Source organism: Hypanus sabinus, chromosome 6, assembly GCF_030144855.1.
Source record: "Hypanus sabinus isolate sHypSab1 chromosome 6, sHypSab1.hap1, whole genome shotgun sequence".
NCBI lineage: Eukaryota > Metazoa > Chordata > Chondrichthyes > Myliobatiformes > Dasyatidae > Hypanus > Hypanus sabinus.
In genome coordinates this window covers 95,366,921-95,394,252 of record NC_082711.1, presented here as the reverse complement: position 1 = coordinate 95,394,252, position 27,332 = coordinate 95,366,921, and the positions used below count along the sequence as shown (strand labels likewise).

Sequence of the window (27,332 nt, the reverse complement as noted above, 5' to 3'; positions counted from 1 at the left end):
TTAATTACCATAGTCCCTTTGCTTGCCTAAACCATTATAATATATTATGCAATGTTAAAGATTAAAGTTTAGATTTCTGTTAACCTAGACCAGCATGAATCCTTTTGATTCTCTGCTATCAAGTCTCTCAATCAATTGTTCCTTTATAATTACTTTTATAATCAAAGGATGAAGAAAAACTGGGGTATTGTACTAAATTTACAATACTGACTTTGCTGTCTAATTATCTAAGAAAACAACGGGAAGAGAATGGTAGTCAATGGATCCTTTTCTAACTGGAGTGATGTATTTAATGAGCCTAGGGATCAAAATTATGAGCAATTTTAGAAGTATAAATCACCAGATATTTCACAATTCAATACGTGGCACATTATAGGAAAAGGCAGCTTTCAGATGACTTACCAATATGAAAGAAATGACTAATTTCATAATGGTTGCTGCTTGTTGTGGAAGAACTGTGAAATGTTGAATGTTAGCGGGAATAATGTGGGGTGGCAATATAATCTATATAATGTCACAGTGAGGAGTATTATCTGTTGATGTTCGCTAGTAAGTTACAAATCTTTTTTCATATTCTTCCCAGACAAAATTTTTAATTTTTCCTAGCTCTTTTTTTCTGTATCTCAAAGGTCTGAAGCTAAATATAATTTATGGTTAAACAGTTCATTCTTACGGGTTAGTGTGGGAAGTTTCAATGTTTTCTGTAGAGCCCATCATTTTGTTTTTTGATAAGCTCAAATGTCCTGCCTTTGCCCTCCTTTTTCCCACTTCTGTAATGCAAGTTCTGTGCTAGGAATGCCATTCTCGTAATTATCCGTTACCTGCCATTTTTATTTTCAATCAGTGACGTACTTTGGAGGTCCTATTGGTATAGAACGCATATGCATTGATATGCTCTTGCCCAAGGGTTCCCGTTCACAAATGCAAACTGACACGGTAGTTAACAAACTATATGGTGCATCTGGCTTTTTTAAATGGGGGATTAAGTGCAAAAATAAGGAAGTGTACTTGTTATATATAGATTGATATATCTTTAAGAATAATAGCCTGAAAGTTTTATAACCTGCCAAATTCAAACTCTTCCCAGAACTCTCTACAATCCCTCCCAGCAGGGTTATGTACCCGCTGCTGTATCACTGCAGTTCTGGTCAAGGACACAACTGACAGCATATGTCAGAATCAGAATCCAATTTATTGTCACTAGCATACACGACGCTATTGCAGCTCAGGGTGTTGGAGTTCAGAGTTCAATTCCAGCGTACTCTGTCAGGAGTCTCCGTGAATGTGTGGGTTTCCTCTGGGTGCTCTGGTTTCCTCACACAGTCCAAAGATATACCAGTTAGTAGGTTAGTTTGTCTTTGTAAATTGCCCCATGATTAGGCTGGGGCTACATTGCTGCGTTGCTGGCACGGCTCCATGGGCCAGAAAGGCCTGTGTATCTCTGCAAAAAAAAATTAATAAACATGTCATGAAACTTGCCATTTCGTGGCAGCAGTATAAAAGAATTACTGTAAGTTATAATCTTTCAATTGGTGCAATAAATAAAGAAATGAATGAATGAATAATAAATAAATAAACAAATAAACAGTGCAAAAGATGAATAGAAAGGAAGTGTTCATAGGTTCATGAAGAATTCAGAAATCTGATGGCAGAAGGGAAGAAACTGTTCCTAAAACATTGAGTGTTGGTCTTCAGGCTCCTATACCACCACTCTGATGGTAATAATGATAAGAGGCATGTCCCAAATGGTGAAGGTCCTTTATGATGGGTATCACCTTCTTGAGGTATCAACCTTCGATGAGGTCCTCGATAATGGGGATAGAACTGGCTGAGTCTACAACCTTCTGCATCTTCTTTCAATCCTACTCACTGGAGGCTCCTTATCAGGCAGTGATGCAACTAGTTAGAATGCTTTTCAGTATACATCTGTAGAAATTTGCTAGTCCTTCATGGCACACCAAAATCTACATCCTCTGTGATGAGAGGCTCCGAGAGTATGGTCATGAAGCATATTGACTCAGATTTGTGGAGTGACCTTGGTCCATTCCAATTTGCCTACTATCCAACAGGTCAACAGCAGATGCCATGTCATTGGATCTTCACTCAGCTCTGGAACATGTGGACAATGAAGATGCACAAATACTTCACCAGCTCAATATTCAAAGTTCTAAATTCTAAGTAAATTTTATTATGAAAGTACATATATGTCACCATATACAAGCCTGAGGTTCATTTTCTTGTGGGTATACTCAATAAATCTATGGAATAATAGCCATAACAGAATATTCAACACTACCATCACCTCAAAACTTATTACCAAAATCTAAGTCCTGGGCATCAATGCTTCCCTGTGCAAATGGATCATTGATTTGTTCACTTACAAAACCCTCTGAGTATGGATTAGCAACAACATCTCCTCCACACTCACCATCAGCACAAGTGCAACACAAAGCTGTGTGTTTAGCCTCCACTTTACTCACTTTATACCTATGACTATGAGGCTAAGTACAGCTCCAATGCTGTATTTAAGTTTACAGATGACACCACTAATGTTCACCGAATCAAATCAGAGATTAATTGGTGTATAGGATGGAGATTGAAAAACCTGGTTGAGTTGTGCCACAACAACAACCTCTCACTCAGTGAAACCAAAGAGCTGATTTTTGATGATAACACGAGGAAGAATCTGGAGAAGCATGAGCTTGGAAATTAGAGATAGAGAGGGTCTTTAAATTCCTTGGTATTAACTCCTCCTGGGATCAGTACATAAATGTCACAACAAAAAAAGGCACAACAACACTCCTACTTTCTTAAAACTTTGGGTAGACTTGACAAGTCGTCTAAAACTTTGATACATTTCTATAGGTACATGGTGGAGATTATTGTGACTGGTTGCATCATGGTCTCCTATGGAAACACCAATGGCCAAGATCAGAAAAGTCTACAGCTCTGTCCATACAAGAGTTTTGGGCACAAAATGCTGTCACTTGATTTGTATGAGGCCCAGTTTGCACTGTGAGGAATCTCTACCACCAACACCAAATTCTACAATGTGGTAACTCCACGGCTGCGAGAGTGGTGAGTCTGCTTGATCTCCCGCCTGAACACGATAAATACCCATCATTGAAAGCTCACCTTTTAGAGACTTCTGGACTATTGGAGTCTGAGCAAGCCAAGCAGTTACTCTTCTTACCTGCTCTCGGAGATGGTCAGCCCTTGGAGCTAATAGACCACATGCTGTCCCTCCTGGGAAATTACCATCTTTGTTTAATTTTTAAAGAACCCTTCATGCAGCAAATGCACAGAATGAATGCACATATCCCTTGCTGATGCAACCATGAAGGACTAAAGGGAGCTTGCTCAAATGGCTGACAGTCTATGCTCAGCTAGGTAGTGGTGAGCCATTCCTCCTCCATTCTCTACCTGAATAAGCCCAGTAAGCAAAGTCCCCAACGTAAGGATGCCCACAGCTGCGAAACAGACAAAGCTAGACCTGTGCATTTATCATGCTCCCTTTGGTATGAATGCTAGGAAGTGTCAACTGCCTTACAGTGTGGACAGTGCCAGCACATCAAGACAGCAAAGGTCCGTGAACACCATGGGTTCCGGCTGCCAGAGATGTCCACTGTTCATTACGACCACCCTTTCAGGGCAATGCTTCCTGTGTGACACAGGTGCTCACATCAGCGTGCTGCCAGCATCGTCTATTGATGAGAAGGCAAAGAGCGACGAATCCTCACTGTCATGGTACTTCTGTTTAACCATTCCGTGGGTTAACAATAAAGAATCATCTTCTGGAAGAATTAGAGAACCTTTATTTACAGAAATAAACAAACACATCTTAACCCTGCCACATGCTGCTACATTCTGGCAAACCCCACGCATGCTCAGTGCTTTCCAATCAGGAACTGGCACTGGGATCTGTTTTGGGGTAAGGATGAATTGTACAAAGGAGACGGGTTGCACCTTAACAGGCGGGGGACCAGCATTCTAGCAGGCAGGTTTGGCACTGCTACACGGGTGTGTCTAAACCAATGTGGGGGGGCGGGGGGGCGGGGAGGAGATGAACTGGAAATATAAGGATGAAGTTAAAGGGAAAGCGAGAATAAGAAAAGTGAAGAAAGACAACAGAATTAAAGGGGCAGAAACCTCAGGAAGGGATTGGAGAGTATGGCCAAGTGCAATAGGGATCGATGTGAGAAGCGAGGGGAGTAATGGATCAAAAGTATTATATATAAATGCACCAAGTATAAGAAATAAAGTGGTTGAGCTTGAGGCTCAGTTGGAAATTGGCAAGTATGATGTTGTAGGAATAACAGAGACTTGGCTGCAAGAGGAAAATGAATATTCAAGGGTCTATGTCCTATCCAAAGGACAGACAGGTGGGCAGAGAGGGTGGGGTGGCTCTGTTGGTGAGGAATGAAATTCAGTCCCTTGCGAGGGGTGACATAGAATCAGGAGATGTAGAGTCAGTATGGATAGAACTGAGAAATTGTAGGGGCAAAAAGACCCAAATGGGAGTTATCTACAGTCCCCCAAATAGTAGCCTGGATATAGGGTGCGTTGAATCAAGAGTTAAAATTAGCATGTTGCAAAGGAAATGCTACGGTTGTAATGGGGGATTTCAACATGCAGGTAGACTGGGAAAATCAGGTTGGTACTGGACCCCAAGAAAGGGAGTTTGTGGAGTGCCTCCGAGATGGATTCTTAGAACAGCTTGTACTGGAGCCTACCAGGAAGAAAGCAATTCTGGAACTAGTGTTGTGTAATGAACTGGATTTGATAAGGGAACTCAAGGTAAAGGAGCCATTGGGAGGCAGTGATCATAATATGATTAAGTTTTAATCTACAATTTGAGAGGAAGAAGGGAAAATCAGAAGTGTCAGTATTACAGTTGAATAAAGGGAACTATGGAGCCATGAGGGAGGAACTAGCTGAAGTTGACTGGAAGGAGACCCTAGCAGGGATGACTGTGGAACAACAATGGCAGGTATTTCTGGGAATACTACAGAAGGTGCAGGATCAGTTCATTCTAAAGAGGAAGAATAATTCTAAGGGGAGTAGGGGTGACTGTGGCTGACAAGGGAAGTCAAAGACAGTATAAAAATAAAAGAAAAGAAGTATAACATAACAAAGATGAGCAGGAAGCCTGAGGATTGGGAAACTTTTAAAGAGTAACAGAAGATAACTAAAAAGGCAATATGGGGAGAAAAGATGAGGTACGAAGGTAAGCTCACCAAGAATATAAAGGAGGATAGTAAAAGCCTTTTTAGGTATGTGAAGAGGAAAAAGTTTATTATGGGGAACAAGGAAATGGCTGATGAGTTGAACAGGTACTTTGGATCCGTCTTCACTAGGGAAGACACAGACAATCTCCCAGATGTGATAGTGGCCAGAGGACCTAGGTTAGTGGAGGAACTGAAGGAAATTCACATTAGGCAGAAAATGGTGTTGGGTAGACTGATGGGACTGAAGGCTGATAAATCCCCAGGGCCTGACGGTCTGCACCCCAGAATACTTAGGAGGTGGCTCTAGAGATTGTGGACGCATTGGTAATCATTTTCCAATGTTCTATAGATTCAGGATCAGTTCCTGAGGATTGGAGGGTAGCTAATGTTATCCCACTTTTTAAGAAATGAGGGAGAGAGAAGCAGGGAATTATAGACCAGTTAGCCTGACATCAGTGGTGGGAAAGATGCTGGAGTCAATTATAAAAGATGAAATAGCGGCACATTTGAATAGCAGTAACAGGATCAGTCCGAGTCAGCATGGATTTATGCAGGGGAAATCATGCTTGACTAATCTTCTGGAATTTTTTGAGAATGTAACCATGAAAATGGACAAGGGAGAGCCTGGACTTTCAGAAAGCCTTTGATAAGGTCCCACATAGGAGATTAGTGGGCAAAATTAGAGCACATGGTATTGGGGGTAGGGTACTGATGTGGATAGAAAATTGGTTGGCAGACAGGAAACAAAGAGTAGGGATTAACGGGTCCTTTTCAGAATGGCAGGCAGTGACTAATGGGGTACCGCAAGGCTCGGTGCTGGGACCGCAGCTATTTACAATATACATTAATGATTTAGATGAGGGGATTAAAAGTAACATTAGCAAATTTGCAGATGACACAAAGCTGGGTGGCAGTGTGAAATATGAGGAGGATGTTAGGAGAATGCAGGGTGACTTGGACAGGTTGGGTGAGTGGGCAGATGCATGGCAGATGCAGTTTAATGTGGATAAATGTCAGCTTATCCACTTTGGTGGCAAGAACAAGAAGGGAGATCACTATCTGAATAAAGTCAAGTTAGGAAAAGGGGAAGTACAACGAGATCTAGGTGTCCTTGTTCATCAGTCACTGGATGTAAGCATGAAGATATAGCAGGCAGGGAAGAAAGCTAATGGGATGTTGGCCTTCATAACAAAGAGAGTTGAGTATAGGAGCAAAGAAGTCCTTTTGCAGTTGTACAGGGCCCTGGTGAGACCACACCTGGAGTATTGTGTTCAGTTTTGGTCTCCAAATTAGAGGAAGGACATTCTTGCTATTGAGGGAGTGTGGTGTAGGTTCACGAGGTTAATTCCCGGGATGGCCGGATTGTCACACGTTGAAAGATTGGAGCGACTGAGCTTGTATACACTGGAATTTAGAAGGATGAGAGGGGATCTGATTGAAACGTATAAGACTATTAAGGGATTGGACACACTAGAGGCAGGAAATATTTTCCTGATGTTGGGGGGGGGGGGGGGGGTCCAGAACCAGAGGCCATTGTTTAAGAATAAGGGGTAGGCCATTTAGAACGGAGTTGAGGAAAAACTTTTTCACCCAGAGAGTGGCGGATATGTGGAATGCTCTGCCCCACAAGGCAGTGGATGCCAATTCTCTGGATGCTTTCAAGAAAGAGTTAGATAGAGCTCTTGAAGATAGCGGAGTCAAGGGATATGTGGAGAAGCCATGAACGGGGTACTGATTGTGGATGATCAGCCATGATCACATTGAATGGTGGTGCTAGCTCGAAGGGCTAAATGGCCTACTCCTGCACCTATTGTCTATTGTCTATTGTCATTGCACGTGATATCACCACATCTTCCCTTCCTAAAAAGAAGAACAATTAACATTAATCAAAACAAATGCGTAATTCAACAAGTCCCTATCAGTCTCTCTTTGGGTTTCCTTGTTATAATTCACATAGTTTGTCTCATCTTGCATCCTTTAACTGAATCTCTGAAGATTCACATCTTCTTTTCCTTAAAAAGAAAAACAAATAACAACATTAACCAATAAACAAATCTGTATCAGCTAATTGAAACTCTGAAGTTGGCTCTTCACTATCTCAGCCATGACACTTCTGGTGCTTCTTCTTTTTCGTCTTCTTTTCTGCTTTAAACTTTTCTTCATGTATCTCAACTAAACTTTTTGGTATACTCTCCTATGTCTCCTGGTTAGAATCTGGAATTTCAGGGAAACAGTTCACACTATCCTCCTCAGCAATCTGCTTCCCTGCTTCTGTTTGGACTGTAACTTCCCTAATTCCTTCCACTTCCATTTGTAATGAAATACAAATTTTCTTTTCTTCATCTAATTCATTCATTAACTGTAAAGGTTTTTTTCCAATTTCTCTTTATAATCGATCGCCGATTAGTACAGTTCAAATTGTTGCTTGAATATCCTCTGATTCTCAGCTACATTCCCAGTCAGCTGCAGCTTTTGTGGGGGTTGTAAACCTTCCATTTCACCAATTACTTTTCAAACTTTTTCTTCCTTTTTTTCCGATTATCTTTAACTCTCGATTCTCGATTCTCCTGTATTATTCTTCCAAAAGCACTTCTGACACCATGTTATGTAACATCTGTTTAAGCATTCCATGAGTTAACAATAAGGAATCATCTTCTGGAAGAATTAGAGAACCTTTATTTACAGAAATAAACAAACCCATCTTAACCCTGCCTCATGCTGATACATTCTGGCAAACCCTGCGCATGCTCAGTGCTCTCCAATCAGGAACTGGCACGTCATTGCACGTCAATCAGGAACTGGCACGTCATTGCACGTCATTGCACGTGATATCACCACACTCACTCACTGGAGGCCGCCAGTGGAAGCAGGGTCCAGATTTACGAGACATGACAGATGGCGCTCTGTTTCACTGGGCGATGTTGCAAATGGGACTTAGTTGTGGCTGAAGGGGCTGGACCTCTGCTCGGTGCAAAATTCCAGTGTTCCTAAGGAGTATTAGGAAGTCTTAAGAACTGCAGGCTTGTGGATGTCAAAAGCTTTACGCTGTTACCCTGGTCCCCTGCCCCCCTGGTAAGTTCCCCTCAACGACTCTGTCAAGTACATACACCACTTCATGTGAGTTTACTTGACTGCTGGCTGAATTCCCAAACCTCACCAAGCCACATTCTCCACTACAGTCACAAAACATGGGATCAAGCACCACATTTCTACACTGGCCCGCCAGTCCATGTCTGTGTGCGTGGACTGGACTAGAAAAGCTGACAGCCACAAAGGCTGAGTTTACTAACATGGAAAGACTTGGCATTAAACAACAGTCGAATAGCCTCTGGGCTTCGGCCCACAATATGGTCACTAATTCCAATAGTAGTTGCTGCTAATGCAGTGATTACCAATGCTTTAAAGATGTTACCACTCCTGATCATTATCTGGTCCTACACATCTAAAACTTCTAAAGTCTACCATCTGGTACCTGTGTGCTTGGAGGACATTCCCAAGACAGCAGTCATAACCCCATTTGGCCTTCTTGAGTTTCTGCGCATCCCACTTGGGCTGAAAAATGTAGCACAGAATTTCTGACAACTGATGGACTCTGTATTAAATGACATAGATTTTCTTTTTGTTCACCTGGATGTTATACTTGTGCTAGGACATCCAAATCTGAACATGTATCTCATTTCTGCATAATTTCCGAACACTTAAGCCTGCACGGGTTGATTGTTAACCCGGCTAAATTCCAGTTTGGGTTGTCAACCATTGACTTTCTCAGCCATCACATCTTGGCATTAAAAGTAGCTGCTATTATGAACTTCTCAGTGCTCTGCACTTCTAAAATGCTACAGGAGTTTTAGGCATGGTGAACTTCAATCACTACTTCCTTCTGCAAACTGCTGAACTTATGCTCCCCCTGTGCACCTAAAGGCAGTATCGCTAATCAAGCGCTTATCTGGCCAGTGGACATGACCAGGGTATTTGATGATACCAAATGAGCTCTTTCTAATGCCGCTCCCCAATGCATTCATAGCCGTTACTACTGACACTTCAGACTATGCTGTGGGTGCTGTACACAAACAGTTGGTTGGAGGTGTGTGGCAGTTGTTTGCCTTCTTTAACCGCCAGCTCTGCCTTCCCGAAAGGAAGTACAGCACGTTTGACTATAAGCTTCTCTGTCTCTATCTGGCTGTCTGCCATTTTCATTTTCTTCCAGAGGGCTGCCATTTCGCAGTGTTCATTGACAACAAACCTGTCGTGTACATGATGGCCAAAATATCAGACCTTTGGTCTGCATGGTAGCAACACCAACTGGCCTACATTTCAGAGTTCACAACAGATATGCAACATATCAATGGGGAAAACAATGCTGTGGCTGACTGCCTCTTATGGCCAGCCGTTGAGGGGTCGACATGGCAGCCAACAAAGTTACTGACCCAGAGGTCAGGGCTTACCAAACAGCAGTCACGGGCCTGCAAATAGCTGACATTAAGTTCCGGAACTTTCTTTCCTATGTGACTTCACAACTATTCGCCTTGCACCATTGTGATGGATTGTTTTTGACTCCATTCATGACCTCTCGCATGTGGGCTGGGGGCTTCACAGAAACTGGTTGCTCTAAAGATTCTGTGGCAAGGGCTTTGAAAGGATGTGGTTGCTGAAAAGATTTGACTGCAGTTTGTGTGGAGTACCAGCAGGCAAAAATTACCTGTCATGTTCAGGCGCCATTGGCACCTTCTGAGGTCCCTGAGCGATGGTTTGACTATGTTGATGTGGATCTTGTTGGTCTTCTTCTCCCCCTCCTACAGTTTCACATACCTTCTTACCACGGTGGACCGTGCCACCAAGTGGCCAGAAGTTGTCCTGCTAGCATCGAGGGTGGCCACAGACATGCTTCGGGTGTTCATCAGCGACTGTGTTGCTTGATTTGGCACACCATCTGATATTTTCAATGACCGTGGTCCCCAATGCGTATCAGTCCTCTGGACTGTGATAGTCCAGAACCTCAGTGTTAGGCTACATCACACCACAGAATCCACAGTCCAATGGCTTATGTGAACAGATCCTCAAAGGCTGCTCTGAGGGCTCCCCGATCAATGAGTATTGGCATGATCGTCTCCCATGGGTCCCGTTGGGACTCAGAACAACTCCAAAAGAGAACCTGCAGTCGTGTTGTGGCTGTGCTGGTATACAGATAGGTGTTATGAGTGCCAGACGATTGCATTCCTGACACCAGAACCACTTGATACGTATTTCAGTAGCACTCCACTCACCTCAGTAAATTCAATTCCTTTTCACCTCTTCCTGCCTCCCAACATGCCATACAGCTCTCCTGGGTTCCTGTTGGCCTACATTCTACCTTGTTTGTTTTCGATGCTCACATACATCCCTTAGGACCCCTTACAATGGCCCGTTCTGCATTTTGGAAGAAAAGACTCTTATCATTGATAAGAGGGATGAACCTGAACGGATTTCTGTAGGTTGCCTTAAACCAGTACACCAAGATTTTAGGGATTCCACTACAATGGCCCTGATGCCACTGTGTGACCATGAACTTGTCAGCACAGCTCTGGATGAGCCAGAGTCACCTGCTGTTCTTCCACAACAGGAGCCAAACTGGACAGCTCATCCGAATTCCAGACAGACTCAATGCTGGTTTTCCTGAATTCTCCGGAGGCCGAGATGGGTAATGTATTCAGTGAAAATATACATAACTCACAACCATTGACATTGAGTTGGGGTTCACTTTAAAAAGCTGCTCTGACATGTTAATGCAATTACATAAAGGGTTTTTTTTAATGTGCTTTGGATTCAGTTTTAGGTTTTCAATAAATGAATTGCTACAGCTTTTCTGAAACGTAAAATATCTGCTTCTTTATTGGTAAAAACCTACAGAGTTGAGCACAGAGCTGTATTCAATAAATACCAGACTGTTGTATACTCCAAAGCCAAGTAGAGGGCTAGTGATAAAAGATAATCTACCCCAGTCTGTCTTCTAAATTTCTCTACAGCCATCAATATGGTCAACAATGCTATTTCAGTCTGCAATTATCACCTGATTAGATGGAACCAAAGTTGCCTGATTCCATTCTTACTTGTCCTAACTTTATGCATAATCACTGGCAATGGCTTCTCCTCCCTCACCTGTACAGTTAACTCAGTGGTTCAGAAAGACCATAAGCCAAAGGAGCAGAATTAGACCATTCAGCCCATTGAGTCTGTTCTGCAAGAACTATTGTTTGATTCCTTCATGACTTTGGCCATCACTATCTCTGAAATTTCTACTGGAATTAGAATTCTCTGAGATTATTGACTCCTTCAATTCAGGCCTCCTGAAAACCCTCAAATTTAGAAAATTCTTTGCTCAGTTGCCAAGGCCCTAGGAATAGAATTCCTTCCTCTCCACCTCCCTCTCTCTTTCTTCCTATAAGATACCCTTAAGACTGGGTCCAAAATTTGCTCATCTGGCTTAATATTTTGTTTACATGTCATGATGTCAATGTTTATTTGACGGCATTCCACTGAAATAACATGGCCTCCTTATTGCTGCTCGAAACATGCGAGTAGAACGTATAACTTTAGAAGAGGGCTCACTTGGTAAGTTATGGGGTAAATGTTAGAATGTGTGTCTAAACTGAGTAGTTGTGTCATAAACTTGGCAGAGATATAATACACCAAATGGTTTTCTTCAGTGCTGTATAAATCCATGATTCTACAGTATAAATATTTCCTACAGTTATAATATTGTAAGATTGGCTTGAATGATTACATTTTTCCTGGTTGTTAATGCAGTCAAAGTCATGCCATGGAGGAGTTAAAAATTCCACTACTGAATGAACAAGGACTTAATTCAAACTAGTATTCACACATTGCCAAAACAGTCCAACACTTCAGTGTGTTAAACAGGAAATCTGTAAAAATTTATCCTGGCATTTGGTAATATAATCCAGCTGGTTTCAACTGGCCCTTATTGCCCAACTGGCTGGGTGAGAGATAAAAAGTTTCTGCCAACTATACCTCATCAGCTGACTTAGAACCTTGGATGGAAAGACAAAAAAAAAATCTACTATGTTTTAGTGATATATTCTTAATTCTTTTAAGCATATCAAGAAAAAGCAGAAGTTTCTGGCTCCTTAAATATCTCCAGATTTAATCAATTCACACTGAAATTTATGTGTTTAGTTATCAACATTCCAGGCTTTAAAACTGGGAGGGGAGTGGGTGTAATTCAAGACAAGTGACCCAAGTGACCTTCTCTCAGACTTACTAATTGTTATGGGCAAAATCTTTATATTACAACATTAATAATGAACAAGTAATTACACTGAGTACACCAAGAAATGAGGTTGTCTGGCAGTTTCCTATCTAATAATTGAATGGTCATCAACTTTTCAATAATAACTTAATAATGAAGAAATTACCAAATTTCGCCAAGTATCTCCTGAACCACACCAGCTTTAGCAGGAGAACCGATGGATAGATATCACCAAACCTTCAACCCATCATGTCCATGCCAAAGTTCTTGCCCCTTGGCAGTAATCCCATTTACCTTCATTAGGACTGCATCCTTCTATGCCTTGCCTATTTAAGGGTCTCTTGGACAAAGTAATTGGATAGGACGGTGGTGAATGTAGGTAGCTCTGGTTGAGGCATTTGATGTTGCAGCGTTCGGCAAGCTCAGTAGTTGGCTTGTGGACATTTCATGACCAGCCAAGGTGAAGTCCTCAGTGCGCAGTTGTTGTTGTTTCTCTCTTAGAGTGCTTGCCTCGGTCCTGATTGGCTACCCCTTCAGTTGACCTTTGAATTCTATTGGCTCACGTTTCTTTGGCTCTTAGGGGTTCATAAATGGCATTTATTTTGATACTTATGTGTCTGATTCATCCACTTCCTCTACATTACTGGTATCAACCACTCTTGTATAAATCTTACTCTTCTGATCTCCTTTAACCCACTATTTTCTCAAATTAACACCATATCAATGGGTCTTTGATATTGTTATCAAACCCATATCACAAAGCAAAAGTCTATAATTTTATGTACACATATCAGCTCACCACTTAGCCCAAGAAAACAAGCCTAGTCTGCTCCATCTCTCCTTGTAGCTAAAGTCCTCCCATCCAAGCCCCAGCTTGGCAAATCTTCTCTACACTATCTCCAGTTTGCTTTTACAAATAATGTTTATATATACTTATTCTCTCAGGTATTTCAAGTTCCTTATAGCTAAGTTATTTCAGTGTCTGTTGTATTTCAGTCAGTGCTTGGAGGAGTCCATTCTCTGGTCATGTCTTACTTTATTCTTTACTGACTGCTGAGGGGAAACCTGGTGAAAAACTACCATCTGGGATAGCCACTTGTTCCATAAGGAGGTGACTGCCCAGAGTAAGGAAGGCAAGAGAAAGGAAGGTAATGATGTCTAATCTAAAGGCTCTCAGACCTCTACAACAGCTTTTGCAATGTCATATGCTTTTTCTTTCAATGTGATAGCAACAGATTGTACATCCTCTCACAGGCATTTCTTTCTCATTCGAATTTACCTTTGCTCAGAGTTATGAAATATTTCTTTAGTTACCTGTCACCGGTGACCCACTTTTTGCTCTATAATCTGTTTTCCAATTCACTTTAGTGATATCAAGAAACACTTTGGCTCTAGTGAAAATAATTATATTAGTTTTAAAATAGCAATGGAAAAGATTAGAGCAGGTCCACAGGTTAAGTTCCAAACTGGAACAGGGGTAATTTGTGGGAATTAGACAGGATCTAGTAGAGGCCGATTAGCTAAACCTGTTTGTAAGGAAAGAAATGAATGGCAAGTTTGAGGTTTTTAAGAGTGTGACATCAAATGTCCAAGAACAGCATGTTCCTGTTAATGATTAGCTTTATTTATTACATGTACATTGAAAAATGCGCCATTTTGCATCAACTATCAACACTGTCTGAGAATTGTGCTGCAATTGACTGCAAGTGTTGCGACACCTCCAGCGCCAACAAAGCATGCCCACAACTCACTAACCCTAACCGTAGTTCTTCGGAATGTGGATGAAACTGAACCACCACTTATGGGGTGAACATACAAACTCATAATTGCTGATCGCTGGTACTGTAAAGCTAATGCACTAACCGATAAGCTACCGTAGTGAAAGGTAAACCGGGCAAGGTTAGGGAACTTTGGCTGATGAAAGGTATTGAGGCTCTGGTCAAGAAAAAGAAGGAAGCATACATTGGGTTTAGGTGGTTGGGATTGAATGAACCTTTTAATGATATAAAAAGGTTAGAAATACTCTTAAGAGAGAAATCAGGAGATCAAATAGAAGATATGAGAACAAAGAGAGGCTATAAGATAGCTCTGTCAGGTAACATTAAAGAAAACCCTAAGCATTTCTATAGCTATTCAGAGTGAAATGGTGGCTAGGGAGAGAGTAGGTACCCTTAGAGATCAGTAAGGCCACCAATGTCTCGAGCCACAAGAGGTGGGTGGGATTTTCAATGAGTATTTCTTCTTAGTGTTTGCAGGTATTTACAGTAATGTCACAGGTAGACAGAGTGGTGAGAAAGGTGTTTAGCACTCTGGCTGTCATCAGTCGGGGCACAGAATAGGGATTGAGACATTAATTACATTGCAGTTGTACAAGTTGTTGATGAGGCCACATTTGGAATACTGTGTAGAGTTTTGATCCTCTGTTACAGGAAGATGTGGTTAAACAAGAAAGAATGCAGGGAAGATTTACAAGGATGTTGCCTGCATTATCATGAGAGGTTGGCCAGACTAGGTCTTTCATCCTTGGAATGTATAGTAATGATGACTGACCTTATTGAAATGTTTAAAGTTATGAGAAGATTAGATAAATTGGACTAACAGTCTTTTCCCCAGGGTAGGAGGTAAGAAGACTAGGGGGTAGTAATTTAGGGCAAAAGGGAAAAGATTTAAAAGTGAATTGACGAACAAGATCCTCATGCAGAGGGTAGTGATTAATTTGAATGATCTGCCAGCGGAAATGCTTGAACCAGGTATAATAGTATCATTTAAGAAGTACTTGGATACTGTAAATACAGGGATTAGAGGGGTATGGACCCAAAGAAGAAATTGGGACTTGCTGGATGGACACCATGGCTGTCATGCACTCATCAGACCAAATGACCTGTATCCAGGCTGGATTGCTCCATGACTCTATAATTCTGTGACTCTGTCCCATCCTATTGTAATTGTCTTTACTTACACAGAGACACATGAGACTGCAGATACTGGAACCTGGAGCAGAAATGCATGCTGCTGGAGGAAGTCAGCAGGTCATGCAGAGATTTGAGGAGGCAAAGGGATAGTCAAAGTATGGGGTCATCATCCTGAAGCAAATTTTTGACCACAGACATTAACTATCACTTTGTCTCTATAGTTGCTGCCCGACCTGCTGAGTTCCTCCAGCAGCTTTTATGTTATCTTTATTTAAATTTAGGACACTAGACACACATTTCTAACTCTCAAACTGAATTTGTAATCCAACCATTTATGATCACGCTTGCACAGAGGATCCTTTACAGTGAACTGAGTAGTTAACCCTGTCTTTCGTGCACAATACCAGATCCAAAATAGTCTGCTTCCTGGTTTGTCCTCAGCTGGAAAGACTAACTTCTGTAATCCAAAAGTGACAGTGGTTTTTGTTCATAAACCACTGTCATCTGTTTAGTGGAGACAGCCTGCAATGGAGTAGGGAGGGGAATTGGAGAATTTTCCCACTGTGTCAGCAAGGGCAGAATTTGCACCTGTGGGTCAAAAAATTACCAATCTGAGCCACCATACCAGGTGGAAGCATACAAAATTATTTCAGAATTTTCAGTACTGCATCTTCAGGGCTTTTGAACAGGTAACAAAATGCTATGCTTTCCTGTTGTGGAAATATTAGGACCTATAATTAGCAGCCAATGAGGAACCAGCTTTAGATTAATGAGATTGAATGGATGTTCATCATTAAAACAATTCCTGTGATTTTCATTTTCTCAATGACAAAATGAAGACTGTATGTATTGTAAAGTTGTTGGTATATATTCAAAAGTAAAACACTGCAGATTCTGGAAATCTGAAATCAATTCAGAAAATGCTGGAAGTACTCATTTAAATCACTCAACATTTGTGCATAAAACCTTGCTAATGTTTCATAATTGAGAACCTTTATTAACCTGCAATGTTAACCTTGTTTCTCTCTCCACAGATGCGACTTGTCCTGGTGACGTTTTCCAATATTTTCTTTCTCTAGACTAATATACATTTCTTGTTCAGGGCATTCAGTCTTTGTGGAAATCTCTGTCTTCTGTTGATTGACTCAAGATATATGTGCATCAAAAAGGATACATCACTCACTGGGCTTTAAATTTGTTGTCTATTATGTAGAAGCTGCTGAACAGATATCTTTGATTGGATATGTCGTTCAGCTCACAGCTTAAACGATGCCCATAATCTCTTGCTGCACCTTGCCAGGCACAATGAATTATATATCCAAACTGGCCAGTCACAGGCCAGTGAATTTTTATTACTTAATAATATTGCTACAGGGCAAATGATGACAGTATGGAACTGTACAAAAGCCAGCGATTCAACTATAGAGCATGTTCAACCAATATGCTGTTAACTTCTGGAACTGAACATAAATTCTGCAATTCAAACAGATATTTAATGACATTTTTTGGAAACTTAGATCTTCATATACTGACCACATGAGATGTTTGGTTATTAAAATGATTGGTTTCTGTAAATTTCCTATTGTGTAGATTGGTGGAGGCAAGGGAATTAATGTGATTGGGTGGATTATATACCAATAACTGGGTAATAAGATAGCTTCTTGACTATTAGCATGAACTTAATGGTCCAAATGGCCACTTTCTAAATTGTAAGGAATTATGAAACAAATAGAAAATCCAAAGTAGGTCTTTTCTATTCTTTTATTTCTTTTGGTTGAGATGCTTTTGACAAATGGTCACCAATTAAGTGTAGAAAGTTCTTAGAGCAAGAATTCTATGTGATATTTTTCATCATAGATTCAGATTCAGCTTTTTAGTTTAATTTATTTATCACATGCACATCGAAACATACAGTGACATGTGTCATTTGCATGAACAACCAACACAACCCAAGGATGTGCTGAGGGCAGCCCCCAAGTGTCGCCACACATACTGGTGCCAGCAGAGCATACCCACAACGTTCAGCAGAACAACACAAGCAAGAACAATAACAACAAAACTACATCAAAAAGTAAAACAAGTTATTTTCCCCTCTCCTACCCACTCATATACAAAGACAGGGCTCCAACCCCAGGACCGGTCACCTCTTCAATCTCCAATGGACTCAGAGACTCACAGGTATCAGGCCTCTGATTTCCCCCAGTGGACTCACAGACATCAAGCCCCTGACTTTTGGACCTGCAGACCCAGAGGTTACAAGCATCAGGCCTCAACTCTGGACTCACCAACTTTGGATTTTCACCTTCAGGTTCCAAACATCAGATCTCAACCCTGAGCTCACTAACTTCAGACTTTGACTTTCAGACTTCAATCTTCACTATCAATAATTGAGAGAAAGCATTGTTTAACAGATGAGGGAATAAACATTTCAAGGTGCAGAACTATGGGGAGAGTGCAGGACAGTGGGATATTTCAGTGCTCATGCCAAAAGCTGACAAAGGCGTGAACTGACTGCTTATCTGCTGTAGGTTTATACAGTTCTTTAATGCTACAAATTCAGACCCCATAAGTTTCAGGACTAAAAATATAACATAAGAAGCAGGGGTAGGAGTAGACAGTAAAAACATCCAGTCTACTCCAGTATTTAGTATGAATACAAGTGAGCTTCCACAAATACACTGTTTTCTGTGGATCCACACATTCCTCTGTCCCCTTGGTCCCCACCCATCCATCCATTGATTCAATGACAGACTGGAGTCAAGCATTGCAATGATGACAAGTAATCATGAAGATTTTTTTTCTTCTTGATCCTGAATAATGATAATGATATCCAAGGATTATGATCTTCCCTTCTCCCATTCCCTTCTCCCTCCAATAATCAAAAGAAACTTCACAATCATCTGCTCTATCAACTCACTCTGAGGTATGTAACACACACATAACAAACCACACCCCCCCCCCCCCCCAAACCCCATTATATATTATTACCCCCCAAGATTGTGTGTATTATCAATAACTAGTGTTATTGATAACACACACAATTAACTAGTGTTATCAATAATTAGTGTAAGTTAACACAGCCTCAATCAATTGATGGTATATTAAAGAATACTAATTATTCTTGCATATTCTTTATGGGTTTGGCTTTAGAAATGTGGTGTTGGATTCAATCAATGAAAGGAGTTCTATTCATCTCCCTTGCAGTCTCTCCTCATACAACCATTTGGGTGTTTCTGCCATCTACATCTAAGGTGATTGTGCCTTCACTGGATGAAGGACTGCTCTTGTTGCTGCATGACAAATTGTTGACAACCAATTAAAAATTGCAGTGCTGCCATCTGAACCTGTTCTGGTTACAATACAAGGAAGAATTTGGCCCTAGTGCTGTTGCACAACCATGACCAACCGAAGTCTGGACCTTTTCAGAAAGATTACCTCTTAACAAAACTTGATTCTCCAAAATTAGAGCAAAGGAATCTCTAAGTAAGAATGTCTTGTAGTTTATGACTGATGATCTCTCTTAATTTGTGCAGAAGAAAACTTTAAAATGATAAAATGATAACACAAAAGACAAAGGTGGTATAGTGATAATGATTGCAACAAATAGTACAGAATATGTTTTAGGCAAGCTGTGAAATTAGATACTGAACAGGTCCATTACTTCAGGTTGTCATTGTTGGACTATTTTCCATTTCTCAAGGCAAACTCAAAATGAAAGTTCTATTAGACAACGTGCAAATAACTGGCATTCTCAATGAAACCCCAGGTGGCTGAGGTGTGAATTAATTTATAGTAATGCACTACTTTGACAGGACATTGAAAGTACTCTCAAGATGGAAAAATAATGAAACTCCAGCAGCATGTCATAAGAATAGATTAGTCTAGTCTCAAGTACTATTGTCAATACAAAGGCATGAACATGAGCTAACTACAGTATGGAAAAGGATTAAAGCAGATAGCACTGATAAAGTCATGTGTATTGCACTTATGAACTGAAAATTACAACTCAGGATTTGCTAGAGACACCCAGCAAATTTACTCTTGGTGGGTACCTTAGCCACTCATCCACACTTGAATAGTTCTTCTAATGAGAATATACTTGCAAAAACCATCCCAGTCCTCATCACAGAGGCACAATCTGTGTAAATGGAATCAAACCATTCAAGAAAATGCCAATCACATAGAGAAACCCTCAGAAACAAATAAAGATTAATCAAAAGATCAAAAAGTTAAATACCATTAAGCACTAATTGAAAAAATGCTTATTACCTACCACTTTCTAACATCCAGCAGAGCTGTACATCTCCATTTAAGTGCATATAAATGCAGATTCCCCACAATCAGTGCTGTCTGATTGAAGGAACAAATGCACTCCATCACTGTATTCTTTCAGAAGCTTGGTGGCCAAGCTTACTTTGTATAACTTTCATGAACTCGTGTGAGGAATTTCAATACAATAGAAATGCTAGTTGCTGGTTTGAATTCTTTCTAATTTCATTAAAAATTATGCCACAAGAAATTCCATCCAAGATATCCATCATACAGTCCTGACAATTCACCAAGAGTTTTGTTTCCATGACTGTATAATTGAAGAAAGTTTTCCATTTATGGAGCATCTTAGCAGATCCTCAAGGTGCTTCACTATAACTCACATCCAATAAATTCACTTTGAAAAGCTGAGCTCACTGATATATTGATAGCAAGATCCCACTCATTCTAAATGAGGTGGAAACTTAATTAACTTTACCTTTAGCGGTGGTAATTGAGGAAACAATAATAAAACAAAAACTCAGATATATTTTTCAATTGGTATCACTGAATTTTTTACATCCAGCTGAATAGACAACTGATATCTTTGTTTGGGGATGAAATTCACTTTTGGTCTCCAATGAGAATTAGAGATGTACTTTCTCCTCCAATTTCAAAATTTGGTTTCATTGAGTTCAGTTGCAGGAAAATGCATTGTCACCAGGATACATTTAACATCAAAAGAGATGAATTTCTAGACAAATGCCTCATTCAAAAGGCAGGATGTAGATGATTCATCACTCCTTCATCACTTACAAAGCTGAACAAGATTGAGTCAACAAGTGGAAGCTGCTGTAAATGATATCATAATTTTGGTACAACTTATTTGAAGTAAATCCTTTTTTTATCATCATAAAAATATAACTTATTTGCATTTATATTTACTAATAGATTTATTTATTGGTCAATCCACTTTCCAGTATGAAAAGTTATACAAATAAGTTTCAAACAGTTAATTAAGTTAAGCTGGTATATTCTATGTTTGGTTTTATATCAAATAATTGAAATATTTAACCATTAATAATGTCTGTATTTTTAAAATCATAGCCATAATTTTATTTTTTGGATTAAATTTCTTTTGTGTGAAATTGGTTATCAAACAAAATAAAATTTATAGCATTACAAATGTCTAATAATAAAAAAAATGCGCCCATTCAATTGTATTTTGTATCTTTTTCCTATCACCAATAAATCTTTGTTTCAAAGTTTGTCTGTACAATATGTAAGCTTTAGCTGGTTATTTTACCCAAGATAGTTGAATCACATTAACAATCACATCCTTGCATTCTGAGTATTTATATTTTGTAATGTCATCTAGCAAGCACCAGTTTTGTTGGATTCATGTTGGTATTATAGGCTTCAAATTAGATGAAATACTTAACTTCAAATTCATTTAACATTTTTTTTTCTTTTCTGTTCTGAGCTATTCAATTATACCCTCGGTAACTTAAACAGCATTTTCTGTTGAAATGCTTCGAGGCAAACTTTTCAGTGGCCGTGTTGTAATTAAAATTTTTATAAAAAGGTTTAAACTTATTTATATTTAATTCATGATTAATTTCTTATGAGTTACTTTGTGAATTTCACAGCACTTTGGTGAAGTTTTCACTACACAAAATCAGCTTTGAGGCCTAATTTTGGTTTGCAAGATTATTTTAGATTTTCTTTGCTGTGGACTTCTTCCCAAACTGATCCCATTCTCTTGGATTCATTTTCAAATTATTTTAGATCTTGTAAGTAGTCCTAATGATGTCTAGGTTATTCTAGCTCTTGTCAAGCAGAGTTTATTAACATATGCACGAATATGGAGAGGTGGAGGTAAAATGCAAAACTTGCTTGAGCAGCATCATAGGCACGTGGATTCAGTCAAAACACAGAACATAAGTTGCAAATCAATTAATTAAGCATAAACTCTAGAAGACGGTGAAGAAAAATAATTGCAAAACTGGTTATTAGTGCAAAAGAGAACACAATCAGAGACAAAACCATGGTGGTGCAAGAGGTGGTCTGTGGCATTCTGTTGCCAAATTAAGATTAGGGTTGTGCAAGTCAGTTCAAGTATTCTCATGGTTGTAGGCAAGTATCTGTTCAGGAACCTGGTGGTATGGGACTTCAGGCTTTTGTACCTCCTGCCCACTTTAGCAGTGAGAAGAGAGGCCAATCATAATATTCTATGTTCCATTTCTAGTCTCCTCAATATTACTAAATTTAATCACACAAATGAGCCTTCAGCTGTCAATCCCTGAGTTCTGCAGTTCCTTCTAAAACAAAGCTGCCTTTTGTTCCTTCCACAGAACACCTTTTAAAACTTAGCTCCTCCAGGTATCCCCCCCCATGTTAATCCTTCTGCAAATTATTTATCTATACTTGCGTTCACAAAGGTAGATATATAAATAGATGTTGTTATAGTAGAACAACACTTTCCCATCTCTAATGACTCACCTTTCAGTGCTCCTAGTCCACTTTAGTTGATCTTCAGAGCACTTCCCCTCTTCTTGTTGCCCAGAGTTCGAGACATGCTTTAGGCCAAGATTTATAATGACTTGAACAGAAGATTAAAGGTAGGTTTAATATGGTAGTTACAGATCACTTATGAATTACATTATTATGAATTATAACTTTTGGTACTGCAAAACATTACAATAAATGAACAATGGGATAGAGTTAATCAGGTGTCATATTCTTTATAGATGTTTATGATTGGTATTTGAGATTATAATAACTGTTAAGTCAAAATTAATATAGAAGTTAATAACATGGAGGTCAACCACAATTGACTACCATTCAGACAAGAAGATTCCTTTCAGTAAACAAGAACAGAAAGTCATCATGTAACTGTCAATTTCAACATCTCTGATATAAAATAAGAATTTGAAAGTATAAGCATTTTCTTGGAAATGACAAGGGCCAGGAGTAAAAAAAAACAATAACCGTAATCCACTAGAAATGACTGGACTTGTGAATTCTAGAAAAAAAAATATGACAATATAGTAAAATCTTTGGAAGGAAACATTACATTTATTTGAACTGAAAATAAATAAATTCCATAAGATCATGAAGAAAAATAGCAGAAAGAATAGAATGGTTGAGAACATTAAAAAATTATAAGTACTATTTTGTAAGATGGGCAGTACTAGAAGTTGTGAGAACTAGGACATATGAAAGCAGTTGCAAAGGATTAGGAAAGTGAACATAAGAGTTTCTAAGGCATTAAGTATTAAATTTGAAGAAACATTTTAGCAATGAACAAAGTAGAAAATAAAAGTCAGATCTTTGGAAATTGAGTGGATGATATGAATAGCCAACTAATAGTTAAAATACTAGCTTTGTGCAACTTGTTAAACAACGTTGCAGTAAAATAAGAGACTGATGAATATTTTGCCACAAATGAGGGAGAGTTATGAAAAGTCAATAATACCAATAAGTACCCAAAATTATCCATAAAATCCAACAAAGTATTATTCTCAGAATGTTTAAATCCAATGCCTGAAATTGAGATCAGCAGATTAGCCTGCAGTCAGGTTCTTAGGGAACACGTTTGTACTGATATTCGGATATCTGTAATTCAATGACATATGGAAAATTTTGGCTCATGCCAAAGGTAACAACCTATTCCAATTCCACAGTGATTCTTAGTCTAACAGAAAAAAAAACTTCTTAATATTTATTCAGCACATAAATAATATTCTTCCCTCACCTCTCCTTAGGTCAAAGTCAGTGCTTGTTCTACAGGGAGTTACACCAACTTGGATCAAACAAGTGATCATTAAATACAAATTAATTTGTTAAATAACAATTAAGAAACTAAATGTTTACTTCAATCAGATAAGACCATAAAATGTATAGATACGTTATTGATTCCAGAGGAAATTATAGTTCTCAGTAGCATTACAAGTGCACAGATATACCAATATTGGAACAGAAGTAAGAAATAGCAAACAAAATAAGATACCTCAAGCAGTCTAACAGGAGGGGCTCATCACTTCCCCAGTTATAGGTTGACTGATTATAGAGCCAAGGGTAGGAATGACCTCATATAGTGACCTTTGGAGCAACTCAGTTGTCTTAGTCTATTACTGAAATTGCTCCTCTGTTCAGTCAAGACTGCATGCAAAGGGTGAGAAACTTTGTCCAGAATTGCCAGGATATTATGTAGGGTCCTTTGTTCTACCACAGCCATGAGTGTGTCTGGTCCGACTCCTATAATGGAGTCAGCCCTTCTAATCAGCTTATTGAGCCTCTTGGCATCACACATGTTGATGCCATTGCCCAACACACATACCATTTAGAAGACTGTACTAGTGACAGCAAACCGGTAGAACATGTGAAGGAGAGACCTGCACACTCCAAATGACCTCAGTCTCCTCAGGAAGTAGAGGTGACACTGGCCCTTCTTGTAAACAGCCTCAGTGTTGGTGCTCCACTCAAGTCTGTCATCCAGGTGCACCACCAGGTACCTGTAGGTCCTCACCATCAATAGTTACAGGGAGCAGTGCAGGCTTAGTTTTCCTAAAGTCCATCACCATCTTGTTTTTTCACTGCTGTTAGGCTGCAGACCATTCAGCCTGCACCATTTGACAATGTTCACCATCAGGTCCCTAAATTCATTCTCCCGACTTCCCTTTATACACTTAACTATTGCTGAGTCATCAGAGAATTTCTAAAGATGACATGATTCAGTATTGTAACTAAGGTCCGAGATGTACAGGGTAAACAGGAAGGAGCCAATACAGTCCCCTGTGGGGCTCCAGTGCTGACTATACCCATGTCTGACACACAGCTCTGAAGTCGCACAAACTGTGGTCTGCCAGTCAGGTAGTCCATTATCCAGGATACAATGGAAGTGCCAATCTGCACTGAATGGAGCTTTACCCCAGCAATGAGGGCTTTATGGTTTGAAGGCACTTGCAAAATCAGAAATCGTGATCTTCACAGAGCTGCCCTGCTTACCCAAATGTGAGTAGGCTCTGTTCAGCAGGCAGATGATGGCATTGTCATCTCTAACATGCTCCTGGTAGGCAAACTTTAGGGGATCGAGAGCTGATCTGACCAGAGATTGGAGGTGAGCCAGGACCAGACTCTCTCAGTGTTCATGATGCCCTGGCCTCTGGACGGTAGTCATTCAAGACTTGCAGTTGGCACTTCTTGGGTACTGGGGCCACACATGATGTGTTCCACATAGTCGGCATCCTTTTCAGACATCCTGGAGAAGTTCACACAGCTGCTCAGCACACTCCTTCAGGACCATGGGGTTCACACTTTCTGGTCCCAATGCTTTGCCATGTCTAATTTTCCCCAGAGCCCTTCTCACCCGCTCAGTAGTGACGTTGAATCCATGATGACTGGGGAGTTGGTTGAAGGTGGGGGCTGGGGGAGGTGAAGATTGGGACGATAGGATTTGGTATGTGGAGGTGTGGATGATAGGTGCAGGACAAGGAAGGGTTGTAAACAGCGGTAATCTGTGTTATTCATCCATGTAAGACATAGAAACAAAATTAGGTCATTCATCTCATTGAGTCTGCTTTGCCAATCTATCATTGCTGATTTATTACCCCTCTCAACCCCAATTTTCTCCCTTCTCCCCACGACCTATCAACTTCCACTTTAAATATACCCAATGACTTGGCCTGCACTGCCTTACGTGACAATTCCATACATTCACAACCCTGTGACTAAAGAAATAGCTCCTCATCTCTGTTCTAAAGGGACGTCCTTCTATTCTGAGGCTGTATCCTCTGGTCCTAGAATTCCCCTGCTATTGGAACATTCTCTCCAGGTGCACTCTAACTTGGCCTTTCAGTATTCAATAGGTTTCAATGAGATCTCATTCTTTCAAACTCTGACAAGTACAGCCCCAGTGTCATCAAATGCTCCTCAAACATTAACCCTTTCATTCATGGGATCACTTTCATAAACCTCCTCTGGACCTCACCCAATGTAAGCACGTCCTTTCTTGAATAAGAGGCCCAAAAGAGCTTTCAATATTGTGTGGTCTGACCAATGCCTTATAAAGCTTCAGCATTACATCCTTGATTTCACACAGAGAGCGGTGGGTACGTGGAATAAAGTCTTTTAAGAGCCTCTTAGGTAGGTACATGAAGCTTAGAAAAATAGAGGGGTATGCACTAGGGAAATCCTAGGCAGTTTCTAGAGTAGGTTACGTGGTTGGCACAACATTGTGTGGGCCGAAGGGCCTGTAATGTACCATGGATTTCTATGTTCTATATTCTAGTCCTCTTGAAAAGAATGCTAACTTTACATTTGCCTTTCTTATCTGATGTCTCTATTCTTAGGCAAAATCAATTCTGACTCTTATAGGTCCATTATTGCAAAGGACCACATAACATATAGTAAAGTAAGGAATCATGTCGAGCTGCATACAATCCAACACACCTCTCCACTCCATCTCAATGGCAACATTTCCCTTTATCAACCGATTGACATGGTGGTTTGAATTCCATGGGGCAAGGGCCCCAAGTAGCAGGCTCTATGATCTCCAGTTTGCTCTGAAGGCCTTTTTACTGCTCATTGTAGCCAGAGACATTTAAAACAGTTCAACAGATTTAGTAAAGCCAAGTAAAAGATGCATTTTCTATTATGGTTAGGAAAATCGATCGAAAGAAAGTTCATATGAAGCATGAACACTGACATATAGCAGTGAACAAAATTGTTTGTTTCTGTGCTCTAAACTCTAATGCTGTATGTGTTACGGCATTGAAGAAGACCGCTGAAGTTATTGTACCCTGTGACATGGCTAATCTCTTCAATTAGAGCTGTCGATTCTAATGTCATTTCCCTGCTTTTTTCCCCCATTATGGCTGTCAATGTCTTTTCAGAGAGAGATAAGATGTAATGTATTTGTCTTGCCAATGGTTAATATAACTGTGAGTTCTGAAGCAAATCATTCAATTTCCACCCTCCCCTCCCTGCTCTCGAACAAAACCTAAAAGGCCACACTAAAAAAAAGCTGTTCAAAGCAAAGTATTAAGGAAATTGCTGCGTTCAGGTTCTTAGAGAATTTACATCATTGCAAAACCTATAGAATCAGGATAAATGGCCATAATGCAAGGAAATGGTTAAGTTTGTATACTTTACTGGTGGAGGTTAATGGTGGTGCAGGGAGAGGTGGAAGAAGGGTAACAAGGCTCAGTGTGCTTGATTTCCTAAAATTACTTTCAAATAAATTTAGTACCTATCCTATAACTTAAAAAAAGTCCATTTATTTTAAGAATAATAATCAATTTGAGGTGCTTGGAATTAAGGAACAATAGTTTACAGCCCACAGAGGAGTCAAGTTCAAAGATGTTCCAGGCACTTCTGCAAGAGATCCTACAGAAAGCTGGAGAGCACATTCTGACTCTGTTATCCAGAACTATAATGTGTATCACTCAGAGAGTGTTGATACCAGTGTAGCAACAAACCTGTAAATCCTTGCAAAGATAGCAGATCCAAAATACTTCTCTCACTGCCTCACATGGTAGTCAGGAGGTAGGTCAGGCTTTGGAACCTTGGGATCAGTATTCGTGAAGACTTACCGTGTATGAAGTGCTTTCAAGGAACATTAGATGAAGTGAAAACACCTGCAGATTTTGAAAACCTAAAGTCAAAATGTAAAATGCAAGTCAGGCCACATTTGTG

The 27,332-nt window shown here is 39.9% G+C and overlaps 1 long non-coding RNA gene across 1 annotated transcript; it reads right to left on the bottom strand.

Moving 5' to 3' along the window:
- Positions 1-1,199: 1,199 nt before the first annotated feature.
- On the bottom strand, positions 1,200-27,332 carry LOC132395034 (uncharacterized). Its single transcript, XR_009512500.1, has 3 exons — positions 27,230-27,332; positions 22,137-22,236; positions 1,200-1,441 (listed from the first exon to the last, which is right to left on the bottom strand). It is a non-coding gene; the product is annotated as an uncharacterized LOC132395034 (long non-coding RNA).